Source organism: Protopterus annectens, chromosome 7.part0, assembly GCF_019279795.1.
Source record: "Protopterus annectens isolate FY-2018-M chromosome 7.part0, PAN1.0, whole genome shotgun sequence".
In the NCBI taxonomy this organism is placed as follows: domain Eukaryota; kingdom Metazoa; phylum Chordata; order Ceratodontiformes; family Protopteridae; genus Protopterus; species Protopterus annectens.
Window position 1 is genome coordinate 183,176,564 of NC_056739.1, and position 21,088 is coordinate 183,197,651.

General features: G+C 38.0%; 1 protein-coding gene across 1 annotated transcript in view; it reads right to left on the bottom strand.

Moving 5' to 3' along the window:
* Window positions 1-19,481, bottom strand: part of LOC122805796 (tetraspanin-18-like) — a 199,866-nt gene extending 180,385 nt beyond the window's left edge. Inside the window, exon 1 of the mRNA XM_044076060.1 lies at window positions 19,281-19,481. The gene's annotated coding sequence lies outside the window, so the exon portion shown is untranslated. The remainder of the gene's footprint in view (window positions 1-19,280) is intronic.
* Between the last annotated feature and the right edge of the window lie 1,607 nt (window positions 19,482-21,088).

Below are 21,088 nucleotides of genomic sequence, written 5' to 3' on the forward strand. Positions count from 1 at the left end.
CTGATAAACTGAAATAGACTGAGTTATAATGCCCATAGCTTCTGCACTCAGTATACTGCCTGTAGCCTCTTTACTAAGATCTCTTCCTTTCCTCTTGAATGGCAGAATTAATACTAACTGGCATTCTTTTCCTGACTTCTGTGGACTGCACTGCAATGACTTTATGCATATCAGTCTAAACCAACTTACTGACTTCTGAGTTTGAATTATCTCTCCTAATAATATCAAAACCCTGTAAACTTTCTACATGTATTATACACCTCTTTAATCTTGGATCCCAAGTCTCGTACCATCTAATTAAGATCTGTTTGCACCCAATGTACTGCACATTCTGTTAGCACATTTTATTCTTATCAGTATACCTGACTGTAGATTATTCATTTGTATCCTTCAGTGGAACATCCCTTTCTATTGAAACTGCATTCACTGAAACTGCATGCAAAATGTAAAATATAAACCGAAGATATAGGCCTGCTTTAATATGGCTGCATTTCTAGGCCTGTGCAAAGGGAATACTGTGTTTAAGTTTAACAAACTACATTTAAGTGAACCCTGATCTTACACACAGCACTGGGCTAGTGTAACTTCCATTATTGCTGAAAGTGACTTACAAAGTCATATTGTAGTATTACCACTCTTTAAAACCATCTATGTACAGCTGTTTGGACCCCCACTCCTTTCATATTGCATATTATCATTCAGTTTATGAGTGATTATTAACCATAAAATTGCCTTCTTCCTGTATTCTGTTTATAGACCTGCTACTGACACTATAAATCTTTTATGGCTTCCTCCATCAAAACTGCATAACTTTGTACATTTTTTGGATTAAATTCTACCTTACCTTAAATTATACTCTTATTGTTTTTTCACTTACCCAGTGAGGCTGGGGCTCTTGCTTCTGGCTCCAAGTGCCTGGGCATCCGGATGTCACCCGCTCCGGGGACAGTATCAGGTGGGGAGCTTGACAGGGGTGGTACACCTGTCAAAGAGTAAAGCAGGTGTCCTAAGGTGAGCTCAAGGAGGACAGAAACCTCCCGTGGAGCAGAAGGGCAAAAGCTCGCTTCATCTTGATTTTCAGTATGAATACAGACAGTGAAAAAGGGGCCTCATGATTCTTCTGGCTTTTTAGGTTTTAAGCAGGAGATGTTAGAAAAATTACCACAGGGATAACTGGCTTGTGGCAGCCAAGAATTCATAGCAATGTTGCTTTTTGATCCTTTGATGTCGGCTCTTCCTATCATTGTAAAGTAGAATTCACCAAGCATTGCATTGTTCACCCACTAACAGGGAACATGAGCTGGGTTTAGACCATCATGAGACAGGTTAGTTTTACCCTACTGATGATGTGTTGTTGCGATAGTAATCCTGCTCAGTATGAGAGGAACCGCAGGTTCAGACATTTGGTGTATCTGCCTAAAATGCCAGTAGTAACAGTTCTCCTATAAGACAGCAATCCCCATATGTTCTAAATGCTGGTTACACCAGTGTTCTTGTTATTAACATAGAATAAATATAATAAACAGGGCTGGTCTCAGCACAGCACCCTTTGACGCTTGAACCCTGTGACACTCCACTTCTTAATGACTTTTTCTCCTTGACTGTTTTCTTCTAAAAAACATTATCTGCTTCTAGATAGGCAGCCACTTTCCACATGACTCCATGACTACACATTTTGAGAAGCATGAGAGAAACTGCTGTGAGGTACATTGTCAAAAGGTCTTGTGAAAGCCCAGAAACAGCACATTGCAGAGTTCTTCTTTTCCACCTAATTAAAAAACCAGTAAGAGAATTGAATCAAGCTGGACTGGCCGACAACTTCTGTCTGAAGTTATATTGATCACCAAGCAGAGAATTACAATTGAAGTACACCACCAGCCTGTCTCATAGTGTTTGCATGGCCTACCCAGAACAGAAGTGAGGCTAACGGTCCTATAGTTACTGGCTCCTTTCCAAATCCACCTTTATGCAGGAGCCACCACCACAACTTTCTGCCTTCTATTGTCTCACTTGTTATTCCACCACGACCTCCTGCCTTCTATTGCCTGACTTGTTATACCCCTGCAACTTCCTGCCTCCTATTGTCTCACTTGTCATTCCACCACAACTTTCTGCCTTCTATTGCCTCACTTGTTATTCCACCACAACATCCTGCCTTCTATTCCCTCACTTGTTATTCCACAACAGCATCCTTTCTTCTGTTGTCTCACTTGTTATTCTACCACAACATCCTTCCTTTTATCACCTCACTTGTTATTCCACCACAACTTCCTGCCTTCTGTTGCCTCACTTGTTATTCCACAACAACATTCCTTCTTCTGTTGCCTCACTTGTTATTCTACAACAACATACTTTTGTCTATTGTCTTACTTGTTATTCCACCATAACTTCCTGCCTTCTGTTGCCTCACTTGTCATTCCACCACAACTTCCTGCCTTCTGTTGCCTCACTTGTTATTCCACAACAACATCCTTTCTTCTATTGTCTCACTTGTTATTCCACCACAACTTCCTGCCTTTTGTTGTCTCACTTGTGATTAAGACTTGATTGTACTTCTCTGCTAGTGGTTCAGGACTGCCAGCTTACCTCAGTCTCTGGAATCTGTAACATTTATGGCATACAAGTGCTCAGCATCTGAGCAGCCAGCATTTTTCTGATCTCCAGTCTCAGTCCAAGTCTGCAGCCACCCCAGGACTTATCTGCATAGTATTTTTCCATACTTATCCTTCCTCAAGCTAGTTAACCAGAAAGGTCCAGTGTACTTCTCTTACCTTTGGTTTAATGTCTACTGGTTACTACAGAGCAATGGTGGGAGACATGTGAAGGCATCAGGAGGCACATTAAAAAAGTCAGTATCCTCCACTACATGCCATTTAAGGAGTACATAATGCAGTCACATTGAAGGCATTTGAACTGCACTGTGTGACTCTTCTATACTACCTGCCAGAAGTAGTCTGTGATTATGAGTTCTGTGAAATTTGCCAGGAATCATTGTATCAGTAATAGCTTCATAAACAGTAAAAATGCAACATATGTATATCCCAGTACTTACCTAACCTTTGAAATAATTCCTCTTCACCAAGAAACAGACTTGCCCAGTTCAGATATTTAAAATATACCTCAGTGAATGCATGACTGCATGTGCATTTTAACATGGGGCAACAGAGATCAAACTTCTTGAAAGCTATTAAATCTAGAAACTTATGAGCCTCTAAATCCATCCCTCTTCTAGTTTAGAAAAACATCATAACATTGCAGTTGTTTAATGGCAGAAGGAGACAATAAACCCATCTACTCTGTCCTTTAAGTGCATTTAACACTATCTTCTTTCTATCTCTGCATTCCCTCTCATCTTTCATCTCCCTCTTCACCCCCTTTTAAAAGTCTAGATGGATTCACTTCTTTCTGTCATTCTGGCAGTTCATTCCATGGGTCCACAAGCCTTTCTGTGAAAAAGTACTGTTGCAGATCCAGTGAGTTACTTCTCTTATTACTGACATTCACTCTTATTACATCACTCTGCATCCAACTTTTCATCCATGCAGCAATCCATTTACTCAGTCTTAGTCCTGTTCCCAAGACTTCCAGGCTTCCTTGCAGCCTCCTGTGCAAGACTCAGTCAAGGGACTTGGTTATAGCTAGGTAGACTATATCTACAGCTATATCCCTGCCATGTACACCTGTACCCAATCATAAAACTGGATCAGGTTTGACACACTCACCACTTTTGGTTCATAAAACCATGTTAGTTTTACTCCAGACAGTTGTCATTGCAGAAAACACTTATCTCTAAAGATGCTTTGCTGGCATGCTGTGTCCTTCTACCAGTACCATCCTTCATGTCCTTTAACTGCCAGAGTGCTTACCCTAACATCTGACCCTGCTTGCTTCTTTCTCCCTTCATGAGATGGTGCGCCTCCTCAATGACCTCACATTTGGAGCCTTCATCTATGTAGATCACTGCTTCATCCTCATCCTTTCCTTCTCTGTCATTACTGAAGTGCTTGTACTCAGGTGTGCCATGTCCCAAACCTTTTGTTAGTCACCCATTTTTCTATAATGCCAGCAGTGCTCACCCTCTATTCCTACACCACTGCTAACAACTCCTCCATCTTTCTGCATTACACAACAATGCTACCCATCTATGGTCCAAGTTACCTTTATTGGTGCCTATCCTTTACTTGCCTGCTTTTTCTCTACCTGTGTCTACTGCATGAATATCAATTCTTCTCTTTTCTTTCTGTTACACTCCCTCTCTCCTCCTTCTTTATTTGAAGGTGTGATCATTGAGATGTACCTTTCTAACTCAGCTCAAAGCATTTGCTGTCCCTTCTAGGCCAAGTTATTGACTATCCTTGTGTGCATGTAATAGTCTAATATTAAGGATGAAGGCCACAAGTTGCTAATAAGTTTCATAGTGAAGTCTGGGGTTTAATTCACTCAGCCGCCACATGTCTACAATGTGATTCTGAGCAAGTAACTTAACCCGATCATCTTCTTAGGCCTCCAATGAAAATGGGCCTCAACCCAGTTAACACAGCACATTAATATTAAATAAGTAAAGGAAAACAAAACAAACAAAATCTCTGTCTCTGGTTTCCCGTCTTCCAGCCATTCTCATACTAGTCTCCTGTCTCCCCCACCACCTCATGTCACTGAACTCGCTAATCCCTTACTTTCTATGAGCTCTAACACTAGGACTTCTGAGCATGCTGCGTCCAGCCTCTATCCTATCTTGGCAATCCTCTGAAATCTCCCTGCCTCTGCTTGCTACGATCTCTGCTGGCTGTTTTGACGGTTTCTTAGCATCTGCATGCACCACACTGTACATCCCACCACTGCCCCTTGGTGACTGAGTCCTAGTCACCAAACTTCTGTTCTGACTCCCCACACTGGTTCTCATCGTTTTGCCCCAAGTTACTGACACTTCTATCTACCCCAAGGTACTGAGAATCCTACCTGCAGCATTTTATACTTGCAGATGCACCAGCTCCAGTCATCATTATTATCAGTGCTGACCGTCTCTGCCTTCACAGCACCTCATTCGGCAGCATTTTATACTTGCAGATGCACCAGCTCCAGCCATCATTATTATCAGTGCTGACCGTCTCTGCCTTCACAGCACCTCATTCGGCAGCATTTCATACTTGCAGATGCACCAGCTCCAGCCATCATTATTATCAGTGCTGACCGTCTCTGCCTTCACAGCAGCTCATTCCCTTCTCATCCCTCTTGTATTTTCCTTCAAATGCTCTCCACTGTCTTGTCCTTTTCATCCTTTGTCCATCTATTCCAAAGGACCACCCCCTCCCTCACCACTTTTTTCCTGCTTTCCTTATGGAGTTGTGTCATGTATGGCCACCGCTGACTCTGTCTCCTTTTCATTACATGCCTCTGCTCTCTGCAGCTGTCCTTCCTCCTTGACTTGTTTTCCTTTGTGGTCACTTCTCCCATTTTCTCCCTTTACCTTAACCTGCATCACTTCACTTGCATATAACCTGATGACGTCTACACATGTAACCCTGTCCCCTGCCTTTCTTCCCTCATCCTGTCTACTGTCCTTCTAGTATTCTACTGTTTCTTGCCTGAATAGGTAGAGAAGGATCTCTGGTACCCATCCTGTCATGTACAACATTTATGCTAGGCAGTTTAAGACAGAGGCTTAAAACTATGAGTTGGTAATGAGCAGTGTCCTGTAGTCCTGGGTTCAATTCTTCACCTGCCAACTGTATAATACCAAGAAAGTTACTTAATAGGACAATGCTGCTGAGTTAAATCTGAAAGAAAGCACTTGTGCATACTGGGCTTATCCGGAATTAAAAAATGGTTTCATGCTGACAATCTCACAAGTCACAGTCACTATCTTAAAATTTGGTTTGTCACTATTAGGAGTGACAATGCTTGTAAATAGTAACGCTGTCACTGCAGTATGAACTGATACTGCATTACTGTGCTATAAATGGCAGTGCAATCTCTGCACTAAGAGGTGTCAGAGCTTTTCTTGTATTTGTTTAAAATATGGGAAAAGATTGTTGCTATTTCTTGCTCATTTACAAAAAAATATTAAGGCATGTGCATTAACAAATATCCTCATTTCATAAGCAAAATAAAAATGTAAGAAATGTCTGTGCAGTCTAATGACAAAAAACACACGAACACAGAGGTAATATCATACCCTGTAGATAAGTACATACTGAAGAATTTTTTCCTCATAATATCCTGCTACTTCATTTTGTTATAAAGTTGTTTTTATTGTTTGTTAAGAAATTTTAAAAATTAATGATTTCTGCCTTTTTTCTGCACAGTAAGAAATAGCAAAAAAGACACACAAGCACACACACACACACACACACACACACACACACACACACACACATATATATATATATATATATATATATATATATATATATATATATGAATGACACACCGGTCTTTCTCCGCATAATCCCAAAAACGATAATTTTCATACCTATTGTTATGATTTTATCTTGTTTAAAATTATTTGTTTGTAAAAAATTCAATGCCTTTCTTTCAAAGTTTACAAACATCTAAAGAAATCTCTATAATTAAAAATAGTAATTTTGCTGCCAGTGCTATACTGAACACAAGGGTTTGCTGTACTGCTGAATTTCTCAAAGTTAAATTCTTTGACTTTGAATGTTATGAGTACTGCTGCATTCACTAAAATATTTAAATTGGGTGTTCAAGCTTGGACATGCTTTGAACATAAAAATATATTTTGATGACACTCACCATGGAGATTTATTTGTTCTCATGATACCAAAGATATGTGTTTTATTGCAGTTTATTTTACTCCCAGTATTGGGTTTTACTGGGGACAGGCAGTTAATTTATGCATGGTGCAGTATGTCTTCTGTGACTTGAGATAGGTTCACTTTGACAAGGCCTGATAATTAATTGTCTTGATTATACAGATTATGAGGGTCTGACAAGCTTGTAAATTTTCAAGTAAGACTCCCATTTATGTGCAAATGAGGCACATGCAATAGGATCCCTTCCATTCTTTGGTGTCACTGAAGCAGCAACTTAGAACAAAGCATAAGGTTTCTAGTCTGTCTTATCTGTGTTTTGAGTTTATTTTAGCTTAAAAAAGTCTTGATATATTATCTCAGAACATATATTCTTCGTAGCCTGTATCGTGTGGCAAGTAATGGTGCTGAAACTGTTTAATTTCCAGATTCAGAGTCCATCCATTCTTAACGGCTCTATTCCTGGACCACTGTTGTTTTATTTTCTTCATCAATGAAACACACAGCCACATAAATAAAAAGCAAAGCAATATCTTTCAGCTTTTCCCGGTTAGGGGTCGCCACAGTGGATCACCGGTTCGCAGATTGATTGGCAGTGGTGTTTTTTTATGGTGTCGAATTGCCAGCCCGGTGCTCAACCTTTACAGAAGGCATACACATGCACCTACCTGCATGTCTTGAAAACACAGTCAACCGCATGGAGGACATGCAAACTCAGCTTAGAAGGTGCTGCAACCAAGAATCGAACTGGAGAACCTCTTGCTGTGAGGCGACAACACTAACCTCTGCACCACCATGGCCAATACAATCCACATAATTGAGTTCACAGACATTCGACTTTTATCCATGTAGCTAAGAAACTAACAAGTTTAATACCAGAGTTACAGAATGCCCTCAACATACTCACAAAATTGAATTAAAGAAAGTAACTTAACACTGAATTAAAAAACTACTGAACTCCTAATATTTGATTTGTTTGTGCCTTACAAATAAATCAAATATTAGGAGTTCAGTAGTTTTTTAATTAAGTGATCCCTGTAATATTCAAACTACCACAATACTGACATAACCTCTATGATGTATCCCCTAGTCTCAACAGTACTGAAATTCAAGTTACATTGAAAACACATACCTACACACACACACACACACACACACACACACACACACACACACACACACACACACACACACACACACACACACACACAAACACACACACAGTCAGATATTCAATCCAATAGAAAAACTTTTTAAAAAAACATTTTTTTGCAGAGGTTGCAAGCCAGTCCCTGTACCACATATGGGTGAACATTGCCCTCACATCCTTACTTAAATTTACAAACTTTACATTTGCACGACTTCAGAGAAAAGAGCAAATATTCACACAAATCTCATCACTGCTAATGTGACAGTGATTTTGTGTAGCAAACATCGATCGCTCATTTGAAGGTTGGTGTGTTTAAATCAATGTTTTGAGGTTTCATCTGTTTAGAACTCATCATCTAGTAGGTTAGCCAGTGACATAATATATCAAAACAATGGAGTAATGGAAATACACTGCTGTCACTCTGGATCATGTTGACAGCACAAAGATAAAAACAAAAAGCTTGGAGCTTTGACGTGATAAATACCTTCCTGCTGTCAAGCTCAAAGAAGAAGATGGCAGCACTATTTCTGCCCAAGCGTCTTTGTGACAATACCTACTAGCAACCCAAAAGAAGGTCATATTTCTAAAAATGTCTGCAACTTACAATAAAATAACAAAAGTTGCGGCTACTAACAAACCCATTCATACCACTCCACAATATTAACCCAAATTAACTGAATACTTTTAGTAAACGAAATGAAATTCACAAACCTCACTTCTACACATTATTCTACTCACCTTGTCCGGCCCTTGCCATAATGTCAACCGTTTTTGTTAGGGGCCGACAATCAAACTACACAAAACAAGCTCCTAAAAGGAGGTAATTCAGACTCAGGTATTTATCTGTATACTTAATGAACAAACTACTACTCCAAATGAAATTAGCAGTCCAACTACCAACATTAAGGTTGCTCTATCAGTCTTGGTTAAAAGGCAGCACTACATGCGAGATCCATGGTACCATCCATCAGAAATTCCTTTATCACTATGTATACTCTCTGCTAACATACAAGACATGTCCAACTAGTTCAAAGTAATCCATCCTTGTAATGTTGTTCTAATTTCAATACCTCCATTTATGTGATTAATTCTTACATACAGAAATAATTCCTAATAGCACCGTCTACCTTTCGCAAAGCCTTAAACACCATAACTTTCCATTTCTCTTTTCTCTTCTCTTTTTGCTTTTCCTCCATGATTAGCCTCCCTAATCTTTTTAAAACCTACCTTCTCTCTCTTCTTCTATCATTCTAACATTTATTTTTATTTATTTTATTATTTTTATTTTACATTTCTTGACCGGGATAGTCCGACTGGATACATGTCCATTTTCAGCGGAGGCCCGGGGAGAAAAGCTCCAAAGGAAGTAATACAGGCAAAACTGACATAATACACAATAAAGAACAGTGTCAAGCAATTTTAACACAGTCTAATAGCCACACAGAGTGTAAGTAATATAATCTAAGATGCTTATTGTCTGGTTAACTAAATTACACTACAGTAGATTTAAATTAACAATATAATACTGGTACACCAGTGTTACCAAGTATTTAGTCAGGCTTGGAGCAAGGACATAGCCATTGAGTCTTGAAATACTGCTTGAGGGTTTTCTTGAATTGAGATAGGATAGTGTGTATTGTAATGTCAGCAGGTAGTGAGTTCCAAGTTTTGCCTACAGAGTTGGCAAACATGGAGTGCCCGGCTGAGTTATTGGATTTGATGGTTTGTACTACAAGTCTATTGGATGAGCGAAGTGGTCTGAGGTTGGTGTGGGGATAGATTATGTTTTTCAAAGTAGGTGTATTTTCAGGTTAAGTACTTTGTGAGCCATAATAAGTTGGTTATACTGAATCTGCTAGGTTAGCTCTAGCCATCCTAGATTTTTTAGGTTTATGCAGTGATGTGCTCTGTAGGGCAGGCCAGTGGCAAATCTATCTATGCTATTATAGCAGGCAGAGAGTCTGTTAAGTTCAGTTTTATTTAAGTTGGCAAGTAAAGGGGAAGCATAGAAGAGGGTAGAGAGGAGATGGGAGTGGGCAATGGCAGTCCTAGCAGGTGGGGTTAGGAATGGTTTTATTCTATATAGTGAGCCCAGTTTTTTATTAATGGATTCTATTGTTTTATTAACATGAGCATCAAATTTGAGATTGTTGCCTACAATTACCCCAAGGAGTTTCGTGTGAACATCTGGGGAGATTATGGTGCCATTGTTAAACTTAATGGAGAAAGATATCACCAGGGATCTTTGGGTGGGGGGAGAAAAGTAGTAGCTTTGTTTTGTTGGGATTTAGAATCAGACATCGGTCAGCAAGCCAATTTTCATCTAGGTTGAAAGTACACTGAGTAATTAACTGCAGCTCAGCCTGGGTGGTACCAGTGCAGATTAATGTAGATTTGTCTGCATACTGAATGCAGTTAGTATTTGGGATGACAGCATGGAGATCATTAATAAATATGGAAAACAGCAGTGGTCCCAGTACAGACCCCTGGAGGACACCTAGGGTGTTGGGTAGGAGGTTGGATAGATTGTTCTGCCATAGTGTGACTTGTTGTCTATTGTGGAGGTAGGATTGGAACCATTGAAGGGAGTGATGACCTAGGGACATTTTTGTCAGGGTGTGGATGAGTAGATGGTGGTTAACCATATCAAAAGCTTTAGAGAGATCCAAAAAAAAGGACTGAGGATAGCTTGTTACTGTTCCTGTTATGGTTTATATCATTAGTGAAGGTGAGGAGAGCTGTGGTGGTACTGTGATGTGGTCTAAACCATGCTGTGATTTAGCCAGTAGATTGTTCTGGGTTAGGAAGTACAGAAGTTATTTGTGGATGCACTTTTTCATGATTTTTGCCAGTGGTGACAAGATGGCTATGAGTCTATAGTTAGATAGTTCAGTAGAGCTATCACCTTTATGGAGAGGTATGACACGAGATATTTTCCAGATAGAGGGGACTTTGGCTTCAGATATGGACTGATTAATTAGCATGGAAATGGGGAATGCTATAGAATCTGCAGCTTTTTGTAAATATTCAGCAGGGAGAAGGTTGGCGGCTAGGGTGGTAGGTTTTAGTTTTTTGATTAGAGTATGAATGAAAGATGTAGAGACAGGTTGGAAGGTAAAAAACGTAATACTCAGGTCACATGATGACTCAGGAAGTGGTAGGGCAAAACCATTCATAAGACCATTCTAAAAAATTATAAAATCAGTGATTTAAACCACATGCTTGTATCTTTACTTTTTGTTCTTTATTGTTTTTTTATTAATGTTTATACGTGCCAGCCATGGTGGTTGAGCTTGTTTTTCTCTCCCCAACATCCATGTTAACATTTATGCAAATGATATATAGCTTATAAAATCTGAGACAACCCCTAACCAGTCAAACACAACCTGGAAAAATACTTTACGAATCTCTGTATGTAGATACAAAATAACAAATTTACTCATAATGCAGAAGAGACTGCCACTATATTACTAGCCAAGTTTAAAAAAAAAAAATCATGAATAACCGCATATAAGATACCTGCCGTTCAACTCCTGTTACATCTATATCAAAATTCGATTGTGACAGTGTTCTCAGAAACTTCAGCGGATATAATAAATAATAAAATCAAAAACATCTTCATCTTCGAAGCTAGAAATATCCTTGGAATTAGCTTCCCAGCATACAGACTAAAACATGTGCTTCCTTAGATGGTTCTTACAACACCTGATAGCTCAACAGAATTTCATACAGTGGTCAGTAACATCTGTTTTCTTGACCTTTCCCCTTAAAGTGAACATCATCACTGCCTGTCACTCTAAAATCCCACAGGCTACCAGTAACTGGCACAACACATACCACCCTCCTACAAATATTTCTCATTTTTATACTACAGCATATGAAGTACTGGGCTCCCCTTGGCCAAAAGCTAACAATCAAAACTTACAAATTCCCCCTGAGAACCTAGCATCAGAGTATTTTAGCACTACTTAGACTCTCCCTCAGTAATATCTGAAAAAGCCATTTCAAAAAGTACTGCTGCTATCTGGAACTTACTTCCACAGAATATTCAAAATGAACAAAATTGTCTCATCTTCCATTTAAAGCTAAGCCAACACCTTACTGCTGCATAATAACGTAAGCACCACAGAGTACCACAGAGACAGTGGATAGCCATATTTCTTACCAGCATAGCTCATATTTCACCATATTACCATTCTTAGGTATTTTTTTTCTAAGCTAGAAATGTCCAGTGTGGGATTGTAGCCTTTCTTTTGTACACCCCCCCCCCCAGTGTCGTTATGCTTTGTTACAGGCTTTTTCTGAATAGTCGCTATGCAGCCCCTTTTGGTGTCGTTTACATTGTGATTACCACTCCTTTGCATTAAAGAAATCCTTGATGATTGTGCACCATCACGACTGTCTTCTCAACTTTCTTAATGTGACACTGTAGATGAAATATGCTGTGTATAGAAATATGTTTTTCTTCTTTCTTCTATATTCCTATAGTTGTAAAACTAAAAATGTAGTACTATTCAGTTTACTTAGGCCATGAATGAAAAGGCCATGAACCATTTTCCCTTGTATGTATGTACAGTATGCATGTATGTGTTTTAATGTGTTTTCTGCTTATTCTCTCACTCTCTCTCTCTTTTATTTTGTTCCCCCACCCAGCGTGACCATCAGGCATCCCTTTTGCTTTACCCCATCAGCCCATTCATTCCACAAGAGGCAGGAGCCCTATGATACTTTTGTTGCTCCTTGGGGGTTAGAATAATGTAGCAGGAATGGTGCCATCACTCTATCAACCACAAGGAATCAGTTTTCTCTTGTCTTGGAGTCCTAACTCCTCCCACTACACACTCCTGAAATCTTAACAAGGGATGGAGTGCAGAGGGTGTATGTGAGGTGTATGTGATAGGCGTGTCCCTTATTTTTCTGGGAGTATCTTATCAATGCTCCTTCCCCTTGATATACAAATGCCTCCTATGATCTCCAGTCTGCACTGATAATTATGCTTCATATCCCACATATGTACTTCCCAACCTTTCCACCCAAAGATATTTAAGTAGGCTTCACCTTCACATTCCTCTACTCCCCAAAGTCAGATCCTCTAGCACACAAGCTACAAATCGAACATGGAGTATCTGTAATGCATTAAGAGCTTCTATGCCAGTCAAGCCGATTGTTTATTTTCTTTTATTGAAGAGTTTTGCAACACACAAAAAGTAATCAACATTTCAGATATGAACATTAAACTTACACTGCACATACTGAAACAAGAAAAACAACATATTTACATTTTACATTTACAAAATTTATATATATTACTATCTTTCCTATACTTTTATCCTGTACTATAGTCTGTGTCTCATAACATAGATCAATAAGGTGGAGAATAAATGAGGCAACTGCCCTAGAAGGGGCTGATTACTGACAGCACGGACAAAGTGAGCAGAAAAAAAAGAAACGCAGTGAATGTTACATGCATCTGAGGCATTCTATTCATACACACTTGATTGTTAAATATGTTTCACACTTATCCTATATTAACTTTTTTTATATTCTGTAGTTTCTTTCCATCTCTATTGAAAATTATGTATTTTAGAACTCTTTTCATCAGATTTAGAATACATTTTGTAAACATTGTTTCTGTATAGCTGTAGATCCTTTTCTATCATCTAGTATTGTCTAGCTATGCACGGTTTTGCAACAGATGCTAAAATAATACTATTCATTTTCTGACATTTCATCCAGCCTAGAAGTTGTGTTCTTCCATATATCAGCAAAAGGGCCAAGATCATTCAGTCTTTATTCACAATATTTTCTCATTCCCTGTATATCACAAAACATATGTTTTATCTTTAAACAGAGAATAAATGCACTGAATCTGCATCTTTAATTATTCTTTTCTCCTTCTAAATGTTTAAGTGTAAGAAACAAACTATAATAGTCTCATGTGCTTGTATTTTAGTTGTCAGTAAGGTATCGTCAGTTAATCTGTTCTAAAAGTCCTGACAAAAAAGCCCTAACATTTATTAATGCTATAAACTTCAAATTCTTAACAGCTAACTTACAATACTAGCTCAAACAGCCATTTTCTTTCTTGCATTAGCTGCGTTCAGAGATAAACAAACTTAAAATTTGAAGAAAATAAGATTATTTTTGTACTTTGACACATTTAGAAAGCAATAGTAAGCTGGTGTGAAAAAGTAAAATAACGAATACCGTAGTCTAACACTAACAAATGTCTGACAAATGTCTGTGTATATCTGTCTGTCCATATATAACTATAGCTATGTATATTTATGAATTATGTATAAGGTGTGTGTGTGTGTGTGTGTGTGTGTGTGTGTGTGTGTGTGTGTGTGTGTGTGTGTGTGTGTGTAGACATGCATACATATATAGACCTACACACACACACACACATATATATATATATAAATAGATATAGAAATATATATAGATAGATAGATACAGCTATATATATATATATATATATATATATATATATATATATATATATATACACACACATAGATAGATATCAATACTTAATTTTATTTCGGCTGAGGCTGTAGCTGTAGAACAAGAGCTGAACCTTAACTTTCATGTATTTGAGCGTAGTTCAGAAATCACCTGCACCCTCTCTAAACCACTTTGCTGTTTTCCTGTTTTTGCAGAGTTCACATTGTCTGGTAAAGTCCAAGATTTCAGTAGGTATGAAGGAATACAAGGACAATGGATAACACGATTCCTCAACTCACTCATTAGTATTTCAGCCTCTATACTGAAGCTGGACTGATCATTAAAGGAAGCTGGGCTGATCAGCAATGGATGTATATCACATTGTAACTCAAGCATCATAGTGCCTGCTAATCTTCCTTTATGATGTTGTGACTTCATTTAGTTTAGATTGTATGACTGTACATCACGTCAATGTGAACACTTATTTTTGCCCTTTCTCACATGGCTTATCTTACCTAAAATGAATGTAATGTCCTGTTAGATCAGTAATATTTATCGTGACTTCAGTTTTGTTCCCAAAACTTATCAGCTCAGGGAAAAAACTGAAGTTGCGATGAATGCTATTACATCATGTGTATAATTTTAAAATGTCAATTGAAATTCTGTATTCTTGTATTTGAGGCCAATGTCATGGCTGCAAAGGGCCATTGGACCAGTCCACTTACCTGATTAGCAAGCAACAAATAAATAAACAATATTTATTCAAAATAGCACCACAATGTTGTTATAGGAATTTAGCTACAAATTCGCTGGGCTTTTGATAGTCTTCCTGAAAATGTTGTTATTTTCTAATCATTGAACATTGTGTATTGAGGATCTTGCCACACACATTCCTCTACCTCCTGTTTAAATCAGAAGATTGTAACTGTCAGGATAAATGTGTACAGAATTGATACCAACCATAGAGTCATTCCTTAAGATGATTTGGGGTAGATGCAGACGTGACTAAAGAATTACTCTAATGTGCCAGACTTCAGAAGGTGCATGGTAGGGTGAGGGACATCTGTCTGGTAGGGGAGGGACATGCATTAGGGTCGGTAGTAGCACAATTCAGGAGGTGCAGCTTAGGGTGAGGGTCACCAGTCTTGTTGGCGAGGGGAATACATTAAGACCTACAGCATCATAATGCTGGAGGTGCCTGTCAGGATGAAACAACAGATTAGAAAAGATGAGAACCAACTTACAGGGCTGAACATTAGAATAAGTAGGGCCAGAAGGGAAAATCTGTGTTTGGAAGAGGAACACAAGACAGGAGGGGATGCATGTCAGAATGACAAGCACCAGACTGCGGGGTGCATGTTAGAATGACCCGTATCACTCCGGGGGAGATACACTTTAAGATAAGTAACACTAGATAGAAGTTACATAGTAGGACAAAGAGCAACAGATGGACAGTATGTGTTATTTACTTATTTCTTTGTTTATGCATTTATTTATTTAATGTTTGTTAGCTGGTAGAATTCTACTGGGCCAATAGCCCTTATTCAGGGGAGACGCAAGGGACACAGACATCAATATAAGGTAAAACAAGAATATAAGCAGGATGTAAGAAAAGAAATAAGGCACATTTCATAGTTTAAAAAGGGGTAGCTTAATGAAATCAAACAAGCATCATGCAAACAAAACTAAAGTATATGGAATTATTAAAATTAATTCAGGCAAAAGTTGCATGAATTCATCGGCATATAGAAAATAAGAAGAGAGAAAGAGGAGGAATCTAGATTAGCTACCGTGTGCACAGTTAGAATGAGCAGAGATGCTTTCAATTTGGCTTTGAACCCTTGAGGTCAATTAATGCCGCTAATGGAGGAAATTAGAGAAAAATGCGCTGTCACTACATTTACTTATGGCAGGATCATACTTGGAGCACAAATTGATCTGAGAAGTTGCATGTAGTCATGTGCCAGGGAAGATGATATATGGGAGAAGATGGCAGAGCAAAGTAAGTAACAGAAGAAGAGAAGCTAAAACACTTGCTAAGGAAAGCGACATGTTGATGAGTTCTCAGTGGGGTTATACGTCAGAATAAGTATTATCTGACAAGGTGGAGATTTGTATGCCATAATGAGGACTGTGACTGACTGCTGCATGGTAAGAGACTTCAGGTAGCAACTCACCAATAACAGCGACAGTGTGACCTCGGAGAAAAATAATTAACTCATTAACACCTATGTGATGTGAAACATCACAGTTCTAGGAACCTAGACACATCCTTAAATTCTAAAGCATTTTCTGAGAAATCCACTTAAAAATTATAACACAAAGAAATGCAAATATTTTATGAAAATTAAAAGCTATTAAAATGGTACAAACAGAAAAGTTATCAGTAAAAAGTAAAAAGTCTGTTTCTAAATAGAGTTACAGTTTTTACATCTATGTTAATATATTATTATTATGCACACAAAACCCAAATAACATTGTTCACTGTTTCATAAACAAATTGTCATATATCGCAAACTGTAATGCTTGGATATATTTTGTTTACTTATTTTTATTGCCCAGACATAAGCTTTCAAATAACAACAAAATGTTCCTTTCTGTGTGCGTGCTTGCTGAGATATTTACAAAAATATGAAGGATTATGATTAATTGCATAATTAACAATATAAATAACACTGAATATCTCTGAAGATGACCAACCTAGAGTGCAAGTATCAGTCAGTTTTGTTCAGCCTCATCTAAGGTTTCATGAGATGCCATGCAATACTTTGTAAGTCTCCTGGTTTTAAAACTATTAAGTACATATGTAAGTATTTACTATTTTCATAATTACTGGCAAATGACTACCAATATCTCCAGTACAGTGTACTGTAAATACAAATTACCAATGTACTTTTATTTCTCTTACCAGTGAATGCCACACTATCCCCCTCAATAATATGCCAGTCTCTTAATTATTAAAATATGAATTTAAATATGAAAATTTGAATAATAAGGAGAAAGCAGTGATTAATTTACCCAATGCATCATATCTGTGATTAACAATCTTAGTGTCATTTTGTTAATTATATCTTGCAATTCCTATACTGCCTATTACTAATTGTTGACTTCCTTAGTTAAGGAAGTCAGATCCAAAAAATGTCTGTATGCCATAAGGCGCCATGGGTGTTAACTGGAAGTATACAGAAAAGGCTTTATAGGGTGAATGAGCTACGTAGCAGAAAATGTGGGGGTACTGACTCACCTCACATGATGCGAAGGGATTACCACACAAAGCTCTTTTGCAGATGTCTGGTTTTGGTCTTAGCTTTTGCTTAGTAGCATTAACTGAAATGTAAGAACTATAGTCCAAGTGTTACTGATACAACAAAATGCAAACATCTCTTCATTTTAATGAGGGGGAATTCTGATATTCCTAAAGTGGAAATAATTTTCCAACAGAACAGTAATATGAAATGTCTTAAATTAAGGGTTGCTTTCCCTAGTTTACATAATCTTCATGACACTGTTCTGTACTTTAAGAACGCATTCAGAATTACAGAAAGTTAACCACAAATCTTTAACAGAATTTCAGAATCAAGCTCGATGTTCTGTACAAAACCTCTGCATGCTATATAATTTCTACTGTCAGATTTAATTTTAGCCAAACAGTTGTGAATGATATCAACCTTTGGAAAACAAAGATTGAACCAAAAAAAATACAACAGGTTCGATTTTTGTTTTCCAATTCCTGGTTTGTCTTTATAGCTTCAGGTGGTTTACCGGCCCCCTGTTGCTGTGTTTTTTTATATCAGCCTTTACTGGTGAAGATTACCTCCGTGTGGCAAGGACCGGTAGAGAAAAAAGCTGTCATAATGAATGAGAACCAAGCAACAAATGAGGATTGCTCACATGATGAGTTTTGCACGCACACAACACAACACACACACAGGCATGCACGCACACACACATGCAAGAACCCACGCACACACACACACACACACACACACACACACACACACACACACACACACACACACACACACACACACACGCACACACACACACACACACACAGCCAAGCTGCAGAATGCTATGAGCTGAGGGCAGACAGCAGTAGAAACAGCATGCCTCCAGTAGTACATTATCTCAGTCAGGGAGATAAACAGTCCCAATTGCATTCTGTTTTCCATGAAGGGCTTTCAGCAAAGAGGTGACATATACCCCAACCAGAGTCCATGCCATGAAGTAAGGTATGAGGAATGCAACAGGAAATTTGAATGAGACAAGGTTTGGAAATTTGGCAGAACATCCTAAGTACTGCATTACTGTGCCTTCATGTGGAAGAAAAAGATCACATAAATGAAAAATGATAAGTGCTTGCTTTTGAAATAATACATCTCTCATTAAACAATATAGAGGCAGGAAGCACATGAACCATAAATGTGCTGCTTCCTTTCTATCCAAAATTTGTGCATGACATTTGTGAATGTACAGTGAATGATTCCTTAGTGATGTTAAATTTACCTCTTGATGTCACTGTTATCATTGTTTTTATTTTCTGTCTGTTGTGGATTTATTCTCCCTGTATATATGGGTTCGAACCTGAAAAGGAGAATGCTTGGAGTGGCCAATAGGAATATCTGGGCAACATATTTATAAATAAATAAGCAAATAAAATGAATGTTGTCTCTTACAGAATCATTTTATTGCTGCACTTTTAACTAGTTGCCCAAGGACTGCTACTGCACGATTGTAGATGTATAGATGTAAAAACATGCCCCACTAGCAGCATTTTCTGGAAAAAATTCTCATCTTCTCACTAGTAAACATACAACAACCTGCCCTGGGCTTTTTTAAGCATACAGACATGTAATCCAACATTTTGAGATTTAAAAAATAGAAGTGATCCATTAGCAGTTTAAACGTACCTGTAAAATGAGGAGAAACGTCTTCAAAGATGGGTACTCAGATGTGTCACATCTGATGCAGATTTTAACAAACTACGGAGAAGCCCCTGCAGCAGCCCTGGTCAGACAGCATTTTGACTATCAATAAGAGTTCAAAGAGCGACACAGTTTCATCAGATATACAGAGCTCACTAATAATTAAGGAGACATCTGATCTCACCAGCAGGCCCGATACATCTGTGCTCTGGTAGTGCAGGGGCAGTCAGGCTCATTACAGGTGCTATCAGGAAAGGACAACTCAGTGGCAACAGGTACATGTTAACTACAAACAGAAAGATGATAGCAGTACAACACAATAGACAGGACTCCAGCATTAATAATTTCTGAGGGGTACTGATAAGGTTTTCACAGGTTTCCTCATAACTAATGATTGCTTCTTTTAGCAGAGAAGTAGAAGGGAAATTCCTTTTGCTGCAACAAAGAAAACAAACAAAGGAAATAATCCACAACAAAAAACATGAGCATAATTCAGTCTTGCCTTCCAAACCTAACTGAAGGGTGAAAGCTTTCCTTGTATCCATGTTCTTTCATATACATGCTTGCACATTTACAATATGCTTGTCCCATTCTTTCTAACCCCCCATCTTTATGTAAACACATGACATCATGAAATATACTGCTCTATTCTGCAGTAATTCTGGGTAAAGTATCACCTGACATCCAGTATGACTCATCCCAGCAACCTCTTGTAATTTCCTCCCTGGGATAAATTCTGTTAGAGAGAGCTTTAGACCTTACATACTCTCCTGAAACTTTATAATGTGTAAGTTGCCTTCCTTCTGCTCATCAGGTTATATGCAGTAAAAATTAACAATCCTTTACCCCTAGGCCATCCGCTAACATTCATCCGCACTGCTAATAGTTTACCACTACCCATGAAGTAATGTCAGCTCCATACCTGAGCCATTTGTTGTTAAAATGTTATTTTTAATAATGTATTGTTTCTTTCCTTCCAGTATAGATTTCAGACGTGGTCATTATTCTACATTTGTTGGTCTGCTAGCAAAGAAACACTATAATTATACAGTAAATAGAAATACATTTATAAAAGCACAAACCTTAGAGTGTAAGAAGAGAAGTAATCAGTAAGAGGAGTCTCAGTGTCTTCACAAATGCAATGCAACAATATTATTATGCAAATATACTAAACTGTATATTAATTTAGCCAATAAAACAATAATATGACATTGAGCTTTAGCAGTAGCAATTGCTTTGGGGAAAAAAGGTCTAGGCAAGTACACCTCAAGTATTTTCTAGAAGAGCATATTGATTTTAATCCATTTTGCACACAATGTACAACAGCCAACATAGCAGCAAACACGTTAACCATTTTTTTTGCTTGTTGTTTGTCAGCAGGAGAAATGGTCAAATAATGGACTGTTTTCATCCACCACTCGGGCAGTAGTGCAACAATTCTGCACAGTGGAGCACAGCAATGAGTCATACAATTGCATGCAAATAAGAACTACAATGCTAAGTAACAAAAATAGCATGCAGACATGCAGATTGTATTCAGAAAGGCCAATAATAAATAAGTAAATAAATAAATAAACAGAATAACCTAGTTTGTAATTTACAACTTTGTTTTTTTATGTACTTTTGTGCTTATGTCTGTTGACTCGCAAAGTCTAACCAGGGCACAGTTTATTTTCAGTGGAGGCCAAGAGAGAAAAGCTCCACTTATAACAGTATAAGAATAAAAAATAAAAGAATGTCAACACTGGTGGAAAAAAAAACATTTCTTTCATCATATGTACAGAGCAGCACAA